The 19854-nt window shown below is 42.4% G+C and overlaps 1 pseudogene; it reads right to left on the bottom strand.

The window, feature by feature from the left end:
* Positions 1–2399: 2399 nt before the first annotated feature.
* LOC119825037 lies at positions 2400–8658 on the bottom strand (annotated as a pseudogene).
* Between the last annotated feature and the right edge of the window lie 11196 nt (positions 8659–19854).

Genomic DNA, 19854 nt, shown 5'->3' with positions numbered 1-19854 from the left:
CTGAACTCTATCTAATGGGTTTACATCTGTTTCCATCAGTTGCTGGATGAAGTCTCTCTGATAACAATTAGACTAGACACTAATCTGGCCACAGGAGAAGGCCAGTTCAAGCTGTGTATCCACTATTGCTAGGAGTCTTAGCTGGGGTCATCTTGTAGATTTCTGGGATGTTGACAGAGGTTTCTGTTCTGCCTGGTCCCATAGCTGTTTAGTCCCAAAGAAACACACAGAGGTCTACATTAATTATAAACAGGTTGGCCTATTAGCTCAAGCTTCTTATTAACTCTTACATCTTAACCCATAATTCTTGTCTATGTTAGCCCTGTGGCTTGGTACCTTTTATCAGTGATGCATTCCCATCTTGCTTCCTCTGCATCTGGGTGATGACTGTAGACTGAGCCTTTCCTCTCCCCAGAATTCTCCTGTTCTTGTCAACCCACCTATACTTCCTGCCTTGCTACTAGCCAATCAGCAATTTATTAAACCAATACAAGTGACAAATTTTTACGGGTACAACAACATTGTTCCACAGCACTGGGAGACTTCCCTTGTGCCAGGTTTTTATCTGACCCCCAAATTCCCCCCTCCATTTCCAGTAGTCTCTTTCAGTACTTTCCCCTCCACACTCTCAACTTGATCACTCGCGTTCCCATCCCTACCCACCCTCATTCCACTCATAAAATCACTCCTATTTCCCCTTCCCAGGGATATCTGAGTGTATCCCATGAACCTTCTTTGTCACCTAGTCTCTCTGGGTCTGTGGATTATAGCATAGTTATATTTTATTTTATAACTAATACTTATAAGTGATTATATACGTTTGCCTTTCTTAATATGTGTTACCTCACTCAGGATGATTTTTTTCTGGTTCCATCCATTTGCCTTCAAATTTCCTGGTGTCCTTGTTTTAAAAAGCTGAGTAATACTCCATTATATAAATGTACCACATTTTCTTTATCCATTCCTTGGTTAATGGACATCTAGGTTGTTTTCAGGTTCTGGCTATTACAAATAAAGCTGTTATGAACATAGTTGAACAAGTGTCCTTATGGTATGATTGGGCATCATAAGGTTACTTTTGACTTGCCTGTTTTCACCAAATGATTATCTTCACATACACACACACACACACACACACACACACACACACACACACACAGCTCTGAGTTGATGATGTGCAAGAGTACATAATTTAACATCAAAGCTATACATTAGTTTACATTGTAAATGCTGCTTACATGGGAAATCCAAGATAAGAAAGGATGGCTGTTTCATGATTCTCTTTAAGGCAGTTAAACAAACAGGCTGAGAACACATCAAGATATCAGGCTAAATCTTGAATGATCTTAGGGTATATTATTAACTTGACTGTGAGGTTCAGCACAAGTTCCAGTCTCTTGGGACATAAGTGTTATTTTCACAATAATGTATCACCACAAGGTACCACTTTAGAGCAGATAGGAGAAACTTACTCTAATCTTGTGCAATGAAGTAGAGTGACTCCATTGTACAACCATTTATGGTATGTTTTAAAGCAAGCAAAAAAGTCCCAATGAATAGAAATGACACATGTTTGAGGAAATGAAAATGTTTATTACTTTCATTAGGTCATTGTACTTTAAGTGTATTGCATTATTGCATTTCTCATAAATGTTATAAATATGTACCAGTTGAAAATATTTGAAAATATTATACACCAAATTGTTTCAGTTCTGTAAACATGCAGAAACTGCTAACTTAGGTAGTTTCTCAAAGCCTGGATCTGTTTATGTGTTATTAGGACCCTAAACCCTGTAAAATTCTTTCTGTTTTAATAGCTGTGGGTAAAGTGGCTTCCTGAGTCTTGTGTTAAGACTTAAACATTCACACTTATTTTCCTTCCTGAAATGTGATGTCATTCTGTTGTGCTTGGCCAGCCAAGTAAGCTAATGCCATGTCTCTTCTGTTAACTTTTGCTATCTCTGGTATTCAGTGAAGTTGGCACTAAATATGTATAGTTTCTTCTAGGAGAGCATGCTTGTCTCAGTGGGGGGAAAAGTAGAAATAAGGGGAAGAAAAGTTCCTCTGGTGTCTGAGGATTCGTGTTCTTGGTGGAACTTACAAAAGACAACAAACAGTATCTTTTTAAACATTTTTTTATTGATTCTTTGGAAATTTCACATCATGTACCCCAATGCTGCTCACCTTCCAATCACTCCATATCTGCCCCTTGCCCCTGGAGTATATCCCCAAACTAATTAAAAACCAAACCAAAACAACAAAAACCTACCATCTTTCCAACAACTCTTCATTCATCCTCGCGGCATTGCGAGCTGGAGTGTCTCACATAGTAGTATACCCTTTCTGTCTAATCTTCCCCACTGCAAAATATTCATTTCAACAAGTCACTGGTCTGGATCAGGCTCTGACTTTTGGTATACCATCATCTCCGGGCTGGGCCCTCACTGAAATTCCTCTCAGATATGTTATTGTTGCCCTGAGTTATGGAAAGGTGGTAATCGTCCTGGAGGAGCAGTCAAATATGGTGCAGCTTAAAGGCGGGCCAACCCAACATCCAGGATGTGGGTCTGGGTGGTAGCCGAGCTTGTCGGTTTGGGTCATTGGGACAACACCCTCAGGTAAGGGACAGAGCCAACTCTCCTAGGCCCATGGTGCATGGTGGAGCCATCTCTCCCAGTGCTGGGCTCAGCTATTCAATGGGGGTGGATGGCACCAGTTTTCCTGTTATAGTGCCCAACAGGGAACAGAGTCAGCTATCCTGGGGCCACTAAGGGACAGGGCTGACTTGGCACAGCCCTTGGATTTCAATGCATGGTTCCTATTATCCCCTGTGACACTATGAGCCATGGACATCAGCCCATACCCTGGCTGCTGTTGAACCATGGACCCCGACATGGCCCCAGGATTTGGCCCAGACCCTGAGCATCAATGTGGCCTTTGGTGGCACCCTGGGCCATGGATATCACAGACCCTGACTGTAATTTGACTGCAGCCTCGGACATAGTCCTAGTCAGCAGCCTGGGCTCAGCTGTCACCATGGACTCAGGTGGGGGCCCAGAGCCCTGGTTTCAGCATGGCCTTCAATGGTATCAGGAGTCTCCAACACCCACTCAGACCCACCCTGGCTGTGATAGGGCCACAGAAACAAAAGTATTTTAAAATACAAATATATTTTGTGTCTTAGATTATTTCACAAATGGAGATTCGCATATATTAATTTAATCTTAGGAGGAAATTGTAAGTTTTTGGTCTTTGCCTAATATTAAAAGGATTAATTAGTTAACTCTATAGACATATTATTTGTTTAATGGTCCAGACATCAAAAAAAAATGCCGGCAGAAATGCAGAATAATTGACTGCTACCCAGGCTATTCTCAGGTATGCTGCCAGGAAATTCAATACTCTGTAAGGTCCCACTTTGTCCTCTGTCTCACGCACAGATAAAAACTTGTCCAAAGAAATGGACAAGATGAAATCTTGACCAAGAGAAAAATGTTGAGGTTAAAAATCATAGACACTTTCTCCAGGCCGTGATGCACACATGGCTTTCTGATTTGCTTCACAGAGCACATGCTTTGGAGCTGCCTACATTAAACCAGATAGTTTAGACTGGTAACATAAACAACTGAAGTCCTGCCCTCCCAATCATTTCAGATAAAAGTCTTATTGTGGAGATTAATACTCTCAAACGTAAAAGTCTTTGTTATGAGATATCCTCATATCCAAGGACATTTGTTGCCTTAAAAGACTATTCTTTAAAGGTGTGTGTGGGTATGTATAGACATAATTTAGGGTGTAAAAGAAGAAGCAGAAAATGATATAGAAAACTTCAATGTTAATATTTCATCACTCTTGCTATCTCTCTTTATTACTCCTTTTTCTCTTAAGTATTTCAAAACTAATACCAGGAATTGTATGATTTTGGAACATGCACCTCTAGTCAAAGTTATCATATTTCATAATGATGTATTACTCAATTTAATAAAAATGGATAATATTCCTTAATGTCTGCCAATACTGGATATCCTCCATTATCTCTCCAGCTTGGACTCTGATTCATTCCTTATGCATTTTCGTCCCGCTAGAACCCTGGTTTCTCAGGATCGGGTCCACGGGGGAAAGTGAAGCGCTCGCTCTTCACCCTAAAGCGCCAACTTAAGCCTTCATTTCCAGGCTTCTCTAATTTTGAACTCTGATGCCACTGACACAGGGAAATGAGATCAATGAATGAGATTCACATCAAGTTATTTCTCTGGTCAAGAGATATTAATCCAAAATCTTAGAGCCCTTTCTCATTAGAGTTAGATTCCTCAGCCATATGGGAAGCATAGAAGCAGAAAGGGGCCCAGCTGCTGAAAATAAAGCAAAACTCCCTCCTGGGAAGCAAGGTGTTTTCTTTTCATGGGGATGCCATGCTTGGGTATGCATTCGAATATCTATAGTAGCTCTGGTGATAGTGGGTCACGTTTCTGCATGCAGTGGACTCTTCATGCTTACTGTGTGCAAAGTGTACTAACAGAAGCAGACGGCATAAAGGAAAGGTATGGGAGAGAAAATTCAATAAAGTGTACTGGGACGCAAAAGCAAATTTTCTTTTTATTGGGGCAATGTTGGTTCAAGGGGCACTTAACTTGGACCTTAAGTGAATTATAAATTTTGAATACTAGGAGAGCAAAAAGGTCCATTGTAGGAGAATGTGTGAGCAAAGGCAGACAGGAAGAGCAAAGCAAAGCCGTGCAGGGAAATGCTGAGAGCAGTCTGGAGGATATGGTATTCTCTTCGGGTCAAACATCACATAATGCCGTGACTAGCCATGCCATGCAGCTAGGTGTAGCTATATAATAACCCAGTAAGCAGAGATTCCGGTAACTCACATGGCTTGCTGCTGCTGGGAACTATTAGTCATCCAGCATACTTAGGATGTCAAGACAATGATTGTTAATGAGTGATCAAGCACGAAAACTGATGACTGTTCAAGGCATCCAATCCAAAGAGATATAATAATTAATCTAATATTTTACCTCCATGTGTTTGGGGTTTCTCAATTATCTCATAAAGTTCCAGAAGGTCAAATTCCATTAAGTAAAGATTTTCGTGTGGGACTAGGTCCTCCTCCTTTAATGAATTACTCATTTATTATTCTCAAGGGACTTTTTTCTGTTTGTTTGCTTTCTTGATTTTTCAGATTATTATTATTATTATCATATCAAAATCTTGTTGTTTGCCAAATCAGGCCTGAAGCTGCTGTCCTTTGATGACTAAAGAATGGATTCAAACAGGCCATGTCATTATTGCTTTGAGTTTATCATTCTGTGTTCAGCATGGACCTCCAGAAAATTAGTTCACATGTAGGTGGTCCCGCATCCGAAACTAGACCATGTGCGTGCCTTGTGGTGCTGCGGGAAAAGCGTCATCTGTCATTCCCAACCTGACCTAGAAATGCATTTTCAGCTGACGGTGCACCGCGTGTGGATTGTGTGCTAGGCACTGTGTCAGGCAGATCACAATTATCTGGTGTAATCCTTGTAACTGCTGTAGGACAGAAATGAACATAATTGCCTCCAGTGTAGAGATGAGGAAGCTAGATCGTAGGAAAGGTTAGTAATTTATGCTGGTTCACAGAGCAAGTGGCAGGGCCGGTTTTGAAGCTTGTCTTGTCTGTTGTGACAGAGCACAGAGCACCTGTGCCTGACAGGGCCCGCGTGTTGAGACGGGAAGCAGCTGGCCAGAAATCTGATGGCTCCTCTCCCCGTCTCTGTCTCCCAATCCCTGCCCTTTCCCTCACTTCTTCCTCTTTCATGTTTCAAGCCTCCATCTCCCTGTTACTTTTACATCATTTTCTTTTTAGAAACAAAAACAAGTTTACTTATTGGAAGAATCTGAAAATAATAAAAAGGCCTTCACTAACAATGAACAAATTTTAGGATATTAATATGAAACATTAAGAATTTACATGAAAACTCCATGTGTTCTAGATAAAGCAGCTGCTCCTAGACATGTCAACACTTGCTTCTTAGATGCGTGCCCCACACTGCAGACCCTGCTCTCCCCTGGATCACAGCAGAGGCCTACTCTGCTCATAATCCCAGATGAACAGCACAGATCTTGGAGACAAAGCGACCACAGCAGACCAGCCCTGAAGCCAGATCACTTAGGACTTCATTGGTGCTGAGGTGTGACAAGGACCTAGTAGGTCCTGGCTTTAACAGGCAGAAAAAAGCTCAGCGTGGCCAGACCTACAGCAATCAGCAAGCCTTTTTGAGCACCACAAGACAGAAGCCTGACTTTGGCCCAGAAGCCTGCCAAAGTACGGGCAATCCTCCCTTCCTACTACTGCCATGAGAAGTGAAGATAAAACTGAAGGCAGATGCCTAACTGAGGTGCTTTGGCTGACCTCTGACTCCACAGAGGCTCCAGGGCCTGTGTGGCACCCATGTGTGTTACTTGTTTACATACATGCAGTGCACACAGGGCTCCCTATGCCTGCTGCTCAGATGCATATCAAGACTGTTGTGGAAGGACGGCAGGTCCTCAAGCCTGATGTCAATAGTGAGCTGGTCTCAAAACCTTTGGGACCACTATGTGAGGGAAGAGTGGAAGTCCAGTCCTGGGCTGTCTGAATTGGCCTGGGCATAATGTAAACACTGGACAACAGGCAGTCTCCTCTGAATCTTCACAAAGCATGTACAAGAAAATATGTACATAATCACTTCACAGAGTTTAAAATGAAATAGACGTGTGCACAGAATTTAAGATGTCTCAGGAAGTGCTGCCCTGCTATATGAGGAATGAGACATTGCCAAATGGCCGAGCAAGGAGTTCCCTCTGTCTGCTCTGGAAAGAGTCAGAGGCCTTGGGCCGAACTCGGAGGCACCTAGCCATCACATTGCCTAGCCAACCCATAGCAAAGCTGCCAGGAGACCCCAAGAGTTGCAGGGGGAAAGGTACAGGCCCTGGGGAAAAGTATAGCAGCCAAAGGGAGATTTCTGGCTGAGACATTTATCTCGCTATCAAAGGGAAGATCAATTATTTCTGACCCCTCAGAATTTCAACAGACTGATCTATGGGAATTCTTGACCTAGGATCTCAGAGGGCCCTTGAGAAGAGATGTAGGACACCCAGTCCCGTTCTCATTTTGCTTTTGTAGAAATGAAAAGGAGGTTTAAAGACATTAAAAAGCTGACCTGTTCTTCGAAAGGCTCACCCAAGCTCTCCCAGCAAGGTGTGCAGGACACGGATGCCAGGACAGCCACGTAGTTTGTCGAGGCCAGCTCAGTCAGAAGGCCAGCGGGAAGGCCCCCAAGTGCTTGAGGGCTCAGGCTGGAGGCTGGGAAGTGAGGCCTAGCTGTCCTCCTCGTCCTGGACCTCATCATCTGGGAAGTGAGCTTGCTTCTTTCTAGTATTCCAGTGCAGACACTGGGCAAGGCTCTCAAACCCGCCACTCACAGGGCCACACACACAGCTAGAGGGCAGCAGGGAACAGGAGGCGCTGATGCTGATGCTGTTGTCTCCATGGCTCATTTCTTGCTTCTTCCATCCATCAAAAGACACCCATGCAGTGTTCCTGGCTTCAGGTGACAGCATAATCTTCAGCTTGACTCCTGCGGGGGACCACAATGAGCAGGAATGACAGCGAGTGGGGGCAGATGGGTGTAATCTTTATGGCCGGCACACTGGGGAGGACCATGGAAGCCCTGGCTGCAGCTGCACACACTGTGCTGCCCGTCAGGATGGACACGATCATGCCAGCGCCCTGCACAGTGGTGACAAGGTATCCATTCAGGTAGACATCTATGTTTGACAGGTGTGAGGAGGGGTCCCTGTAGATCACCACTTCATTCAAGACCTGGTGCTAAATGACCTGGTCTCTGTCCTCTGTGGCTAGGCCATTTTTGCCATGGCCACAACAGATGGCTATCTTCTTGTCTCTGAGCATTTTCACCACCTTGATCTTCAGCTGGCTACGTAGGATAACAGCAGCAGTCACCTCTATCACCTGATTCACTTAGGATTGGAGGTTCTCAAAGATGAATGGAGTCAGGAAGCTCAGAGAGCCAAGGTAGAAGAAAGGCAATGACAGGAGGCATACTGCCCTGGAAAAGGGAGGAGGCATAGAGCATGGTGCTGTCTCCTCCAAGGCATATGATGAAGTCTATCTGTTTGGAAATGGCATCATAATCTTCATGGAAAGTGCAGAACTTCTTCCTCACTGGTCCAAAGTTTTCCCCGCTCACTATAGCAAGGTCTTCCAACACTGTCTTTTCCACACACACGATCATGTTTCTCTCCTCCATGAGGTATATGCAGAGCTCTTTGAAGGGCCGCAGTAGGCTGGCATCTCGGATCTTTTTGATGATAAGCACGCTCTTGGGAGACTTGTTCCATGTCAACTTCTGGCTTTCAGGGTCCTGGATGCTCATGATGGTCTGGGGGTTCTGTAGCACACAGGTCTTTGGTTCAAATGTGGTCACCTGGCACAGCCCATGGAGAGAGCGGGAACTTGAGCTCCTTGTTGCTGCACAGGGCAGGTGACGCTGACTCTGAGACTTAGCCCAGTGCCTGATGGAATGTTTGTATACAGTTCCAGGTCTCATCCCCATGACACGCTGTGCAATGGTACGAGGCTGAATGAGGGCTCTCCTCCTAAATCAAGTCTTCTTTTCCTGTTCAATTTCCACTGTTGATATGAGGAAAACGCATCCGCTGCCACATGCCCACGTGGGTGTCCACATGCTGGGCCAAGTCAGCAGTCCCTGCTGCCTTACTGTTACCTGGCTGTTAGCGACCCAGCTGCCAGCCACCTCACGGCTGCTCAGTACAGAGTCCCTTCTGTGTAATGTTCTGTTTGATTACCATTAATTTATTTTATTGATTTACCTTTATGGTGTTAGACCTTGCCCATAGTAAAATCCAAAAGACAGATAACAAGCGAACAAATGAAGGAATACATATCGCACGCCATTGTGAATACTGGGTTTGCACTGCCCTAGGGACACAAAGACGGGGGAAAAATTTGAAGTCTAGGAGACTATGCTATACTAAAGTTTTGTCTTCAGAGAAGAGAACCTGTCCAAATGATGTAGGAAGGGCTCTTTAGGCAGGTATTTAGACACTGCCTGTCAGTGGATCAGCCAGGGTGCTTCCTAATAGTCCTAAGAGACAGAGCTGGAGAGAAAGGCAGGGGCCAGATCTGAAATACCATGTGCTCAGTTAGAATCTGGTTGTCAGTTACAGGGATTTTTTGTAAGGCTTTAAATAAGGGAAATGCACAATTGTGTGCTGTATAGGTAGCATTCCATATCATTGTTATATTAGATATATATCACCGTATTTGCATGACTAACTTCAATGTCTGGGAAAAAAAAAAAAAACCATGTTAGTACCAAGATCTTCCTCAGTGAAAGGACTTGGTGTTCTCCTAACACAGCTAACTCATGGTCTCAGAGGTTCTGGTTAGCCGTACATGCACACGCGTACATGCACACACACACACACACACACACACACACACACACACACACACAGAGGTCCTACTTTCTCTCAGGCTCCTCTTTCTACATCCACTTCTTAAGCAAGGTTCAGAGCAGCTGTATCAGAATAATAATGTTCTGGGCAGTTTTGCTCTGCCATTACATCTGAAGACTGCTAGAAATTCAGTGAATTTCTCTGCAGGGGAGAAACCCATGGAGGAAGGTGGGTGGGAGAAACAGTCAGTGGCACCAGAAGTTGCAAGGAGCAGACAATAGCAGAAGTGTAGGCTGCTTAAATGTGGATAGACTTTGCACACCCCCGTGAAAATACTTTAGTACAATTGCATCCCCCATCATATTTTAACCTGTATGTGTGTATGTGTCTATTGGTGTGTGTGTGTGTGTGTGTGTGTGTATGTGTGTGTGTGTGTGTGTGTGTGTGTGTGTGTGTGTGTGAGAGAGAGAGAGAGAGAGAGAGAGAGAGAGAGAGAGAGAGAGAGAGAGAGTATGTGTGTCCACACGCTTGTGGAAACCAGAAGGCAACTTCCGATGACATTCTTCATGAGTTATTTATTTTGTTTCTGTGATAAGACCGCTCACTGGTGTGGAGCTCTCTGATTGGGTTGGGCTGGTTGGTATCCACCTATCTCTGTTTCCCAAGGGCTGGGGTTGCAAGTCCTGCTGCTTTGCACAACTTCTTACATGGATTCTGGGGATCCAACTCAGGTCTGTATGGCAAGTACTTTATTGGTCTGAGCATGTGAATATATATGCACACATATATTTTATATATACATATACATACATATATATTATATTGGCAACCATGATTTTTTTCACTTTTTTTTAGGAAATTACAAGTGGAAGTTCTACTGTGTTGTATGTATTAGCAATTTCATACTGAAATGAGAACATTACTCTTTTATGTGTATATTATGGAATCTAGGAGCTGTTACCATCTGATATTCTCCAATGTATAACCAGACGAGGGACTTGTGGCAATGCAATCAAGCATAGTATAATTAAATGATAGTGTATCCAGTGGTTCCAGTAGCAAAATGATTGAAGGGAATGATTATCATTACTTGCAAACTTGCCTCATTTCCAATTTTGCCACTGTGCTGATATCAAAGCAGTTCCAACTCATTTCCCCCCAACTTTTTCTATAGTTCAATGATACATTCTCCCTCTGTTCTTTCAAGTATTTCTGTGACAACTCACATAAATGAGTCTCTTAGGAGCACACTATTCCAGCAAAGAATTCTGTTAAAGGACTAATCCTAAACAGGGCGGAGGTGGTACACACCTTTAATCCCAGCATTTAGAAAGCAGAGCCAAGTAGATCTCTGTGAGTTTGAGGCCAGTCTGATCTACACAGAGAGTTCCAGGACAAGGAGAGCTACACATAGACACTCTGTATTGAAAAACAAAAACAAAACTAAACAAAAATAGTAATTCATGTATCTGGTACTCCGATTCAACTAGTGGATGGAATCAAGGCTCAGGGAATTAGGTCAAAGGTGCTGTTTGAATGTTTCCTTCTTCAGATTGAAGCTTGATGACCCAGGTGACAGTTTTGAGACACAGACTAAGGCAAGTCTGATGGAGCAAGTAGTTACTAATCTCCTGACTGCCCCCGCTGATTTATGTATAGATTGAATATGACCAGTTCTACAGAGAGAATGAGGCTCAGTGTGCCTGTAGTTCTCACTTTTACACTTTCACAGATGAATATAAAACAATGTCAGCCGAGAACTTTTATGGTAGCTGGTTTAAAGTAGCAGAGACTGCACAGAGTCAGAGTCAGCGTCCACGTTCATGTTTCAGGCATAGAAATGACATGTCCTTGTATCAATCCCCGGGGAGGTATCAATCCCCGAGGAGGTCTCCGTGTCCTCAGATGTAAAAGTGGAGTGTGGGCTAGAGGAGTCTGAAACTTCTCTATAGCTCTACTTTTCAATAATAGTGTGTTGCCTACAATCTAGACAAAGTCACAGTTCCATTAAAGGTTCGAAGATGAATTAGTTAGCTGAGGTTCAGTGCCATAGGGAAGGTTTCATGGAGAAGATAAAATGTGGGCTAAGGGTTCACAGAGGCATAATGCATGGCTTTGTCAGGGCAAGGTGACTGGAGCGAATGTTTCTCGCCAAGGGCTAGAAGCACTAAGGTGACAGGCATGGTGTTACCAGATCACAGATAAGCAATTATAGCCAGTATATAGTGACATTAAGTTACTCATGGTAGTTATGTTGCATTGAGTCACGATACTCTTCAAATACTATTGTTAGTTGGGGAAATACAGGGTTACATTCTGGTAGCCTTAGGTCACAATATCTTCTTCAATAGATTAATACATAACCCTGCTTTAAAAGTGTGTTTAAAGGTACTTTATTTAATATTTATTATTGATTAGTTAACACTGAATTCACAGATAGTAAAATTACGTCTTATTCCTGGATATGATTTATCTAATATATACATATTATCCTTAAGGATTATTATAGCCATATTGTAGTCAGAAACACCAACTGATATTTCAACAGTATGATGAAATTCTTACATAGTGAACTCAGTAAGCAACAGGACAAAAGATGAACAGCAACATCCACTGGGGCACACTAATGGGGCTCTGTGAAGGACACTTGTTTACAGACTGAGAATTGAGCAAGAAAGGAACACTGCCCTCTTTGACCTCAGTGAGGAATATGCACGTTAGATAACGTGAAGGTTTTGCTGTTCAGAGCGTGGTAGTGAACAATTTTGAGAGTACATTGCTATCAGATGAACTCAAGTTTCATGGTATACCAAACATGTGCTTTTGCGTTTTAGCAAAATAAGATGTCTTCCTCAAATTGGGAGGTATCTGGGGGGAAACTGATTTCTTATTGTTATCTGGACTACTTTCTTCTGCATTAGCTGTCTTGTTGGTAAATAATGAAAACTGAGTTGCTTAAAATTGTATGTCTTAGGATTTTATTGCTGTGAGGCGACACCATGACCATGGCAACTCTTATAAAGGAAAACGTTTATTTAGAGCGGGCATACAGTTCAGAGGTTTAGTCCATTATTGTCATGGTGGGAAGCATGGCGGCATGCAGGCAGATACGGTGCTGGAGTGGTAGTTGAGAGTCTTACATCTCGGTCTGTAGGCAGCAGAAAGAGACAGTGAGTCACTAGTTCTAGCTTGAGCTTTTGAACCCTGAAAGCCCACCCCCTAGTGACATACTGCCTCCAACAAGGCCATACCTCCTAATAGTGCCACTGACTGTGGGCCTGTGGGGTCATGTTCTTTCAAACCACCACAAAAGCGAAGAGTGAAGTCAACTCAGGCCAAGACACCGGATCCAAGTTTTTCTGGTTACAGAGTTCTTGTTAATTTATATTTGGGCCAGTATTGAAAATGTATTAATAAAAGTTGCATTTGTTGACACGCTGTGTTCACATCTCTCATTTATATTAGCCCAGGTTCAGCAACAAAGTGATTGAACGTTACCTTTCTTTTAGTACCTGCAAGATCACTTGAATTAATTATATTGTGTATTGCTTACTAATGGGATACATTTTGAGATATGCATCATTAGGCAATGTTATGACTGTGCAAACATCACACAATGTAATTATGAAAACCTATTTGTACAATCCACTACTGATGTAGGCTATATTAATGCATACATTAGCCTTTTGCTCTCAGGGCTATGCTAAAGAAAACAAGACAAGAATAAACCTAAACATAAGAGAAAATGATGTAACCAAGAAACATAAACATAGGATTTATGAAACCGTGGCCGGAATAACACAACAATGTTTAACTACAAACTTTAATAAGGGAAGTGTGCTCTGAAATAGCATTAAGATATATTATAGTAAATACATAAAGCAATTTGTCATTTATTTTTTATCAAATGTATTGCATTTTGTACATAGTTGCATTGCTGTATCTTTGTATGACTGGCAGCATGGAAGACTTATTTAGATGAGCATTCTGACAGTTATGAATCTAGTACATTAGGCTGTGATACTTGATGCCTATACTGTAAGTAACTAGAAAAATCCCAGCTCCATTAAGTTCTCTAGTACAGCCATCATATATATATACACAGTTCATTTTGACTGAGATGATACTATTTGGTTGGTGGCTAAAATTTCTTCTACTTTCAGATCTTTTAAATAATGGTTTCCATGTGCTTAGAGAAAGAATTATGTCACATCTGAGTTTATTAATTACTGACATCCTGCTTACCATGCTTGGGATGGACCTGACAAGTTCAAGTCTGGCGCTACTTGGGACAGCTTTATAGTCCATAGAATGTCTCTAACTGGGCTGGGTCATCGGTTGGATGTGTTAATTTGGTAGGCACTGTGGTAGGCCCCAGGAAGAAGAAGATGGATAAAATTGCTTCCATCTTTGAAGTTTCCATGACTGCCAAGGGCATAAGGGACTCTTCAGATATTAAAATACGGGTATCGTTTTACCTGCAGTACCTGGTTCTCATTGTTAAGGTAAATGGTAGAGTAAGAAGAGGGAACCTGCTTGTCCAAGCCTCTGATTTCCCATGCTTCAGACAACTTCTTGAACGTACTGTGAAACAAAAGCTTTCAAAGTTAATCCCTTATAAGGAGACAGAGACAGAAACCAAGTTCTAGGGGAAATGTGACTCAAGACAGGAACGCTTCTTGTGACGATTTCCCCCTGGCTTCTTTCTCCCCATATGCTCCCTCCAAAGTACCTGCCTCACGGGAATACTCTTTGATTCCCTTGTTGATACCATGAGCACTTTCTTGTTAGGTAATAAGTAACAAACTCAGTCCCTTGACAGAGTACCATTAATGCAAATTCATATGCAGAAGTGCAAACAATAGCTAAAGGTTGTGGGCCAACTTCTCCTGAGAGCCTGCTAACTCAGGAAAGGGCTTGATGAGGGAGTGGCCTCTGCTCTTTTGGAGCACGCTCAGACTTATCCTGTCCTTGGTACCTGGAGACCAAAGTCTCATACTCTGCTGTGGCTTTTCCTACCAGATAGGATCGCTTTTGTTTTAATTTAAATCCGTCCCCAGTAAAGGCTTTTTCCGGGAAGGCTGTGTTTGAGGTAGTATCTCTTTACAGGAAAGTTTAAAACAAAGAAATCATGTTCCAATGGAAAGCTCTGCAGATGAAATAGCGTGGGTGTTGTTGATAGATGAAGATAACAGAATATTTAATGAATGCCTCTTCACCCCATTGCCGAGAGCTATATGATATCATTTGATGAATCTGCTGATACAATGTATGCAGCAGGAAGGGGATGGTAATCACACAGGGGTGAGGTATGTGGAAGAAAGGGCCTTGCTACTCTATTAATAAAACTTTCTGTTTCTAAGGTCCCATCTTTCTAGTCTCACAAGCAGAACACTCAAGATAAGACATTGGTCTCTTAAAGGACTATGCAAGATTGAAATTCCTTACTTTATGAAATTATAAAAATAATCTCTTACAGAATTGTTGCATATGTAAAATAAAGTAATACATAGTATGTGTATAAAGCATATTGTATATATATATAATCACTACTGTTATTACTACTGCTATTAATATTCCTATGTGCACCATATACTCGTACGTTTTCTACCAAGGTCTGGGGAAATTGCTGGTCAAAGTTCACGTCCTCTGAGGAGATTGCTCTTTTGTTTCATTGAGCACTGTTTGGTTTTGTGTTAAGTATCCATGGAGAGGACCATAGGCTTGGTTCTCAGCTCATAATCCTTTAAGAGGTAGGGCTATTGAGAGGTCTTTAGACTAATAAGGTTGAGATTCCAGCCCCTTCTTCCCCTTCTCTTTCACTTCCTGACCATAAAGTGAGCAGTTTTGTGCTACCATATGCTCATTCCATGACACACTGTCTTACTACACAGGCCCCAAAGCAATGGAGTTAATCAACTGTGGACTGAACCCTCCACACCTGTGAGCCACAATAAGACTTTTTCCTTGCCGGGTGGTGGTGGCCCACGCCTTTAATCCCAGTACTTGGGAGGCAGAGGCAGGTGGATCTCTGAGTTCGAGGCCAGCCTGATCTACAAGAGCTAGTTCCAGGACAGGCTCCAAAGCCACAGAGAAACCCTGTCTCGAAAAATCAAAAAAAAAAAAGACTTTTTCCTTATAAGTTCATTCATTTCAGACTTTTGTGGTAGTGACAGAATGCTAATGCATGCATTATACATAGCTAACACACAGACACATACATGCACATACGCATGCACCCACACACTAAACATTGATTCAAGTCATTTTACTCAGCTGACATAGGGGTGCTGCAGTGTCTAATTGAGCAATGCGGTGTCCTCTATTTTTTTTTTTTTTACTGTTGACTAGATGACATAAACCAGAGTAGAATAACCTGAAATCTAACTAATCATATTCCATGCTGAGACATATATCCAATCAGCAATATCCTACCTATTCTATAAGCAACTGGAATAATAATAATAATTATAATTATTATTATTATTTAGAGTTTAGTAACAGTCCAAGCAGACCAAAGTGTGATGACTTGAGTTACATGGTCAGAAAAGGGATCCTTGGGCACAAAGTCATTGGTGAAAGGATGGTTGTGTGGGAGGAATATTCTTATGAAGTGCCAGCTCCTGAGTACCTGAAGGACCAGGCTGGCAAGATGGGGGCAAAGGAGAGGAGTGTGGGAAGGTACTTTGCCAAGGGCAATTGAATGGTTGGTATGTCGCTAAGATTCCCCAGAAAGTTGCCTGTGGGTCTCTGGCTCAGGGGTCAGCTGCCAATGCCAGAGGTGAGATGTCAGAGCTAGTTTGTAAGAGTAAACATTCCAAATATTTTGGGTTTTGGCCAGCTCAATCTCATCTAATCCAGCTTCTATATATCCCCTCCTACCCCAAATTCAGTGAAATGTCTATTTTCTTAGTTTCAGCTTTATTTCTGAAAAGTGAAGTTAAAGCAGAAAGAAAATAGAAAACATCGTAATGGAGAAAAAACAAGCAACTTTACTTCTCTTGTAGGGAAGGTTGATTGGAGCCTCAGGTCCCTTCTTCCTGCCCTTTTTTGTGTTTATTACATGCAGAAATCAGAACTTTTGAAATGCAGCCCTAGAAATGCTTACGCCTTGGTGCTTTTTCTTTGCTGAAGAAGTGATCATCTTCTCTAACTGCTAGTGGAAATGGTATAATTGAAAAAAATTCCTTTTCTTCATATAGAGTTGGATATAGAAAGTACTGTTAGAACATGTTTTACACTTAGCAGAAACATTACAAGTGATTGTGTGTAGTTATGTAATCAGAAGAAACCAAGAGGCTAAGGGAAGGATTGATTACAAGATTCTTTCGACTTTAGACAAGGCAGACTTTTCGCTGCACTCCGCTGGAATGCAGCAAGCTTTGAACTTTCAGTTGGAATTAGAGAGAGAAGTTAGGAAAACAAAGTAGATGTGAATGTGTTTATACCTCAGACTGGCAAAGTGGGTCAGGCCACTTATTTTCCCAAGGGGATTATGAAAGTTCATCTCAGAGAACCTGAGTGATTACTTGGACTAAAACCAAGGAATTGCAACAGAACCTTCATGCCAGGTTCCCAGGGTGCATTCCTGTGACAAATAGGTTTAGTTGGAGAGGAGAACAGATACTTGGTGTTTTTCAACTGCTGGAGAAAGATCTATTTAACTCTTATCTAAGACCTAACAGCCTGCAGGTGTGCTTCGTGGCACCCAAGCACTGGGAAGGTGAAAAAGGAGGGGTTTTCTGAACTGACCATTGCAATGCTTCTCTCCACTCCTTCCTCAACTCTATGAACTCTGTGTTAGCAGAAGCTCTGACTCTGCTGAGTCCCAGTTTTGAGCATGTGCCTAGCTCCTAAGGAACACACATATTTTAAATTATGAAATGGATAAAATTTAAACTTGGGGTAACATTGGAGTCATTTTATTGTAGAGTTAGAATTTAGATACTAGATTTTAAACTGAATATATCAAGATGAAACTTAATAGCTAAAAATGGAGAAGCCTTGCCCTTGGGTTCAAAGATTTATTATACTGTGTCTCCATATTGGGAGATAGAACCTGGCAGTGTCTTATATTAAAAATGTAGTTGGTCATAACACAGCACAAATCAGCAGTGGGTTGTGACTGGAATAAAAATTCCGTATAACAGCAGGCTTCATTACTAAATATATACCTAGCCTAGAGCAGGAAACCATATTACACCTGCCAAATTTATGCTGATCAAGTGGTACATAAACTTCTGTTCTGAGTAATTAAACTAAAGCAGATGTAACCAACTGAGTTGGGTAAATGAAGGACAACAAGGAAACCAAAAAGTCAAGGATAATTGCAATGTTGAATTACATTTGTTTAGGTGACTCCAATAAAGAGTTAGTAAAATTCAACCTTAAGATATTTGTATACCTATTCTTTGGAAGTAACATTTGTTTATTTTCTGGTATGAGGAGTCAAACCTAGGGCAGATGGGTCAATATCTTGGAGGGGGATAGATTTTAACTCACTGGAAAGGATGTCTAAATTTGTCTGAATTGTGCTGAAGGGAACTGAGGTTTCTGGGTGTTGGTGTGCTTACCAGCCAGCTACACAAGGAATGTGCAAAGCTTCCAGTGCCCAGTTGAAATGAGGATCTGTAATGTGTGTAGAGTTAAGATACTAAGGCAGGTAGAGCTGCCCTGAAGGCTAGGGTACTTCACTGCTCCCAGAGCCAGCCTTGACATTGGGATTCTTACCCTAGGCACCACACTACTGGGATATACTTTAAGAGTATTTTTGTTTACATAGTCTGCTTTGTTCTGTTATACTTTAATAGTATAACTCAGAGCATTCGGAACTTATAAGTGGGAACAGCTATTCACTGAGCTCTATATCAGCTCTGTAAACTGAAGTATTTTCTAGAAGCCAAGATGGAAGAAGATGGAAGAACTCACAGTCTTCACCTTCTGCCCTCAGAAACCACATAGATACAGTGTGTACAGGACCTTCACCCTGAAGATCAATATTTTATCTAGAGGCGCTGTTCTCAGGGTTTGATGTGTGATTTGTCTATTCTTGGTTTTTTAAAGGGGCTGGCATTTTCTTGGAGGCGGGAGAAGAACCTCATCATCCATTCACACAGTACAAGGGTTGGCACAACCATGGGTATTCAGTAGAAGCACATCAGCCTGTGCAGATCGCAGTCCTGCGAATGTACTGAGAATCAGAAGACAGCCTGTGAAAGTCAGTGGAGGAACTGTGCCTTGGAAACAGAAGGAATCGTTACAGAGGCTTCGCTGCGCCTCGAGGAGGAGTATAGGAGTCAAGTAGGAGATGGAGACCTGAATGACCATACTGGCTTCAGGGTTGATGGGCCATCAGGGGACTATCTGGTACAGAGCCTTGGATAATCCGTGACAAGAGTGTGAGCTGGGGCAGAGAAGCATTGCGGGTCTTTCCTAGAGGGTCTTACTTGCCTCGGAAATCACGTAGCTGAATATACCATTCAGTAGCAAATAGTACACACAAGAGTAGGTTGTGGAAATGTTAGAATGTCCAGGGTTGAGGTATCTAGAAAAAGGAGACAGGGTTAGCTAATCTCAGTAGGAGCAGTCTCTGTAGGGGACTGATACATTGTTCATTTTCTGCACACACTGTTAACATCTATACTCAGACCCCAAGGTCTCTGCCATCCCTCTGAGCCTCACCTGGAAAGGCTTTGCCACCCCTATGGGGTTGAAGCACTGGGGGGAGGGGGAGTTGGTTCTTGATGTAGCCAGACCCATGTCAACAGCACACACCCACTCGGGACTTTCTCCCCTCTCCATACTCTACTTCTTAAAGGCCACATTGTCTCTTGCCACTGCCTCACTGTGGTAGACCCTCCAACACACAAACTCTGGGAGGAAAACCACACCTAACCCATCGTTCACAGCACATGTGATGTGGGAGGAGATTGATGCTATGAATATGTTTTATTGCCATTGGTTAATAAAGAAGCCGCTTTTGGCCAATGGCTCAACTGAGTTAAAGCCAGGCTGAAAGAGATACACAGAGAGAGTAGGCAGAGTCAGAGCAGTCATGTAGCCTCCGGAGACAGACACCTCTGCTGGAGCCTGCCAGAAACTTGCCAGTAAGCCACAGCCACGTGATGTTTCACAGATTAATGGAGATGGGTTCGTTTAGAACATAAGAGCTAGCTAGAAATATGCTTATGCTATTGGCCAAACAGTATTGCAAATAATATAGTTTCTGAGTGATTATTTCATGACTGGGAATGAACAAGCAGTCTTCCCCAACACACATGAGTTCAATAAATGTTCTCTGTGTGGTCATTGGTGTGTCTGAAGTGAAAAGAGCGTGCTGCAAGAGTTTCTGTGGAAGTCTGAAGGCAGACAGCTTTAGGTTCTGTTTGT

The sequence above is a fragment of the Arvicola amphibius genome, chromosome 10, assembly GCF_903992535.2.
Source record: "Arvicola amphibius chromosome 10, mArvAmp1.2, whole genome shotgun sequence".
NCBI lineage: Eukaryota > Metazoa > Chordata > Mammalia > Rodentia > Cricetidae > Arvicola > Arvicola amphibius.
This window is presented reverse-complemented; position numbering and strand designations above follow the sequence as displayed.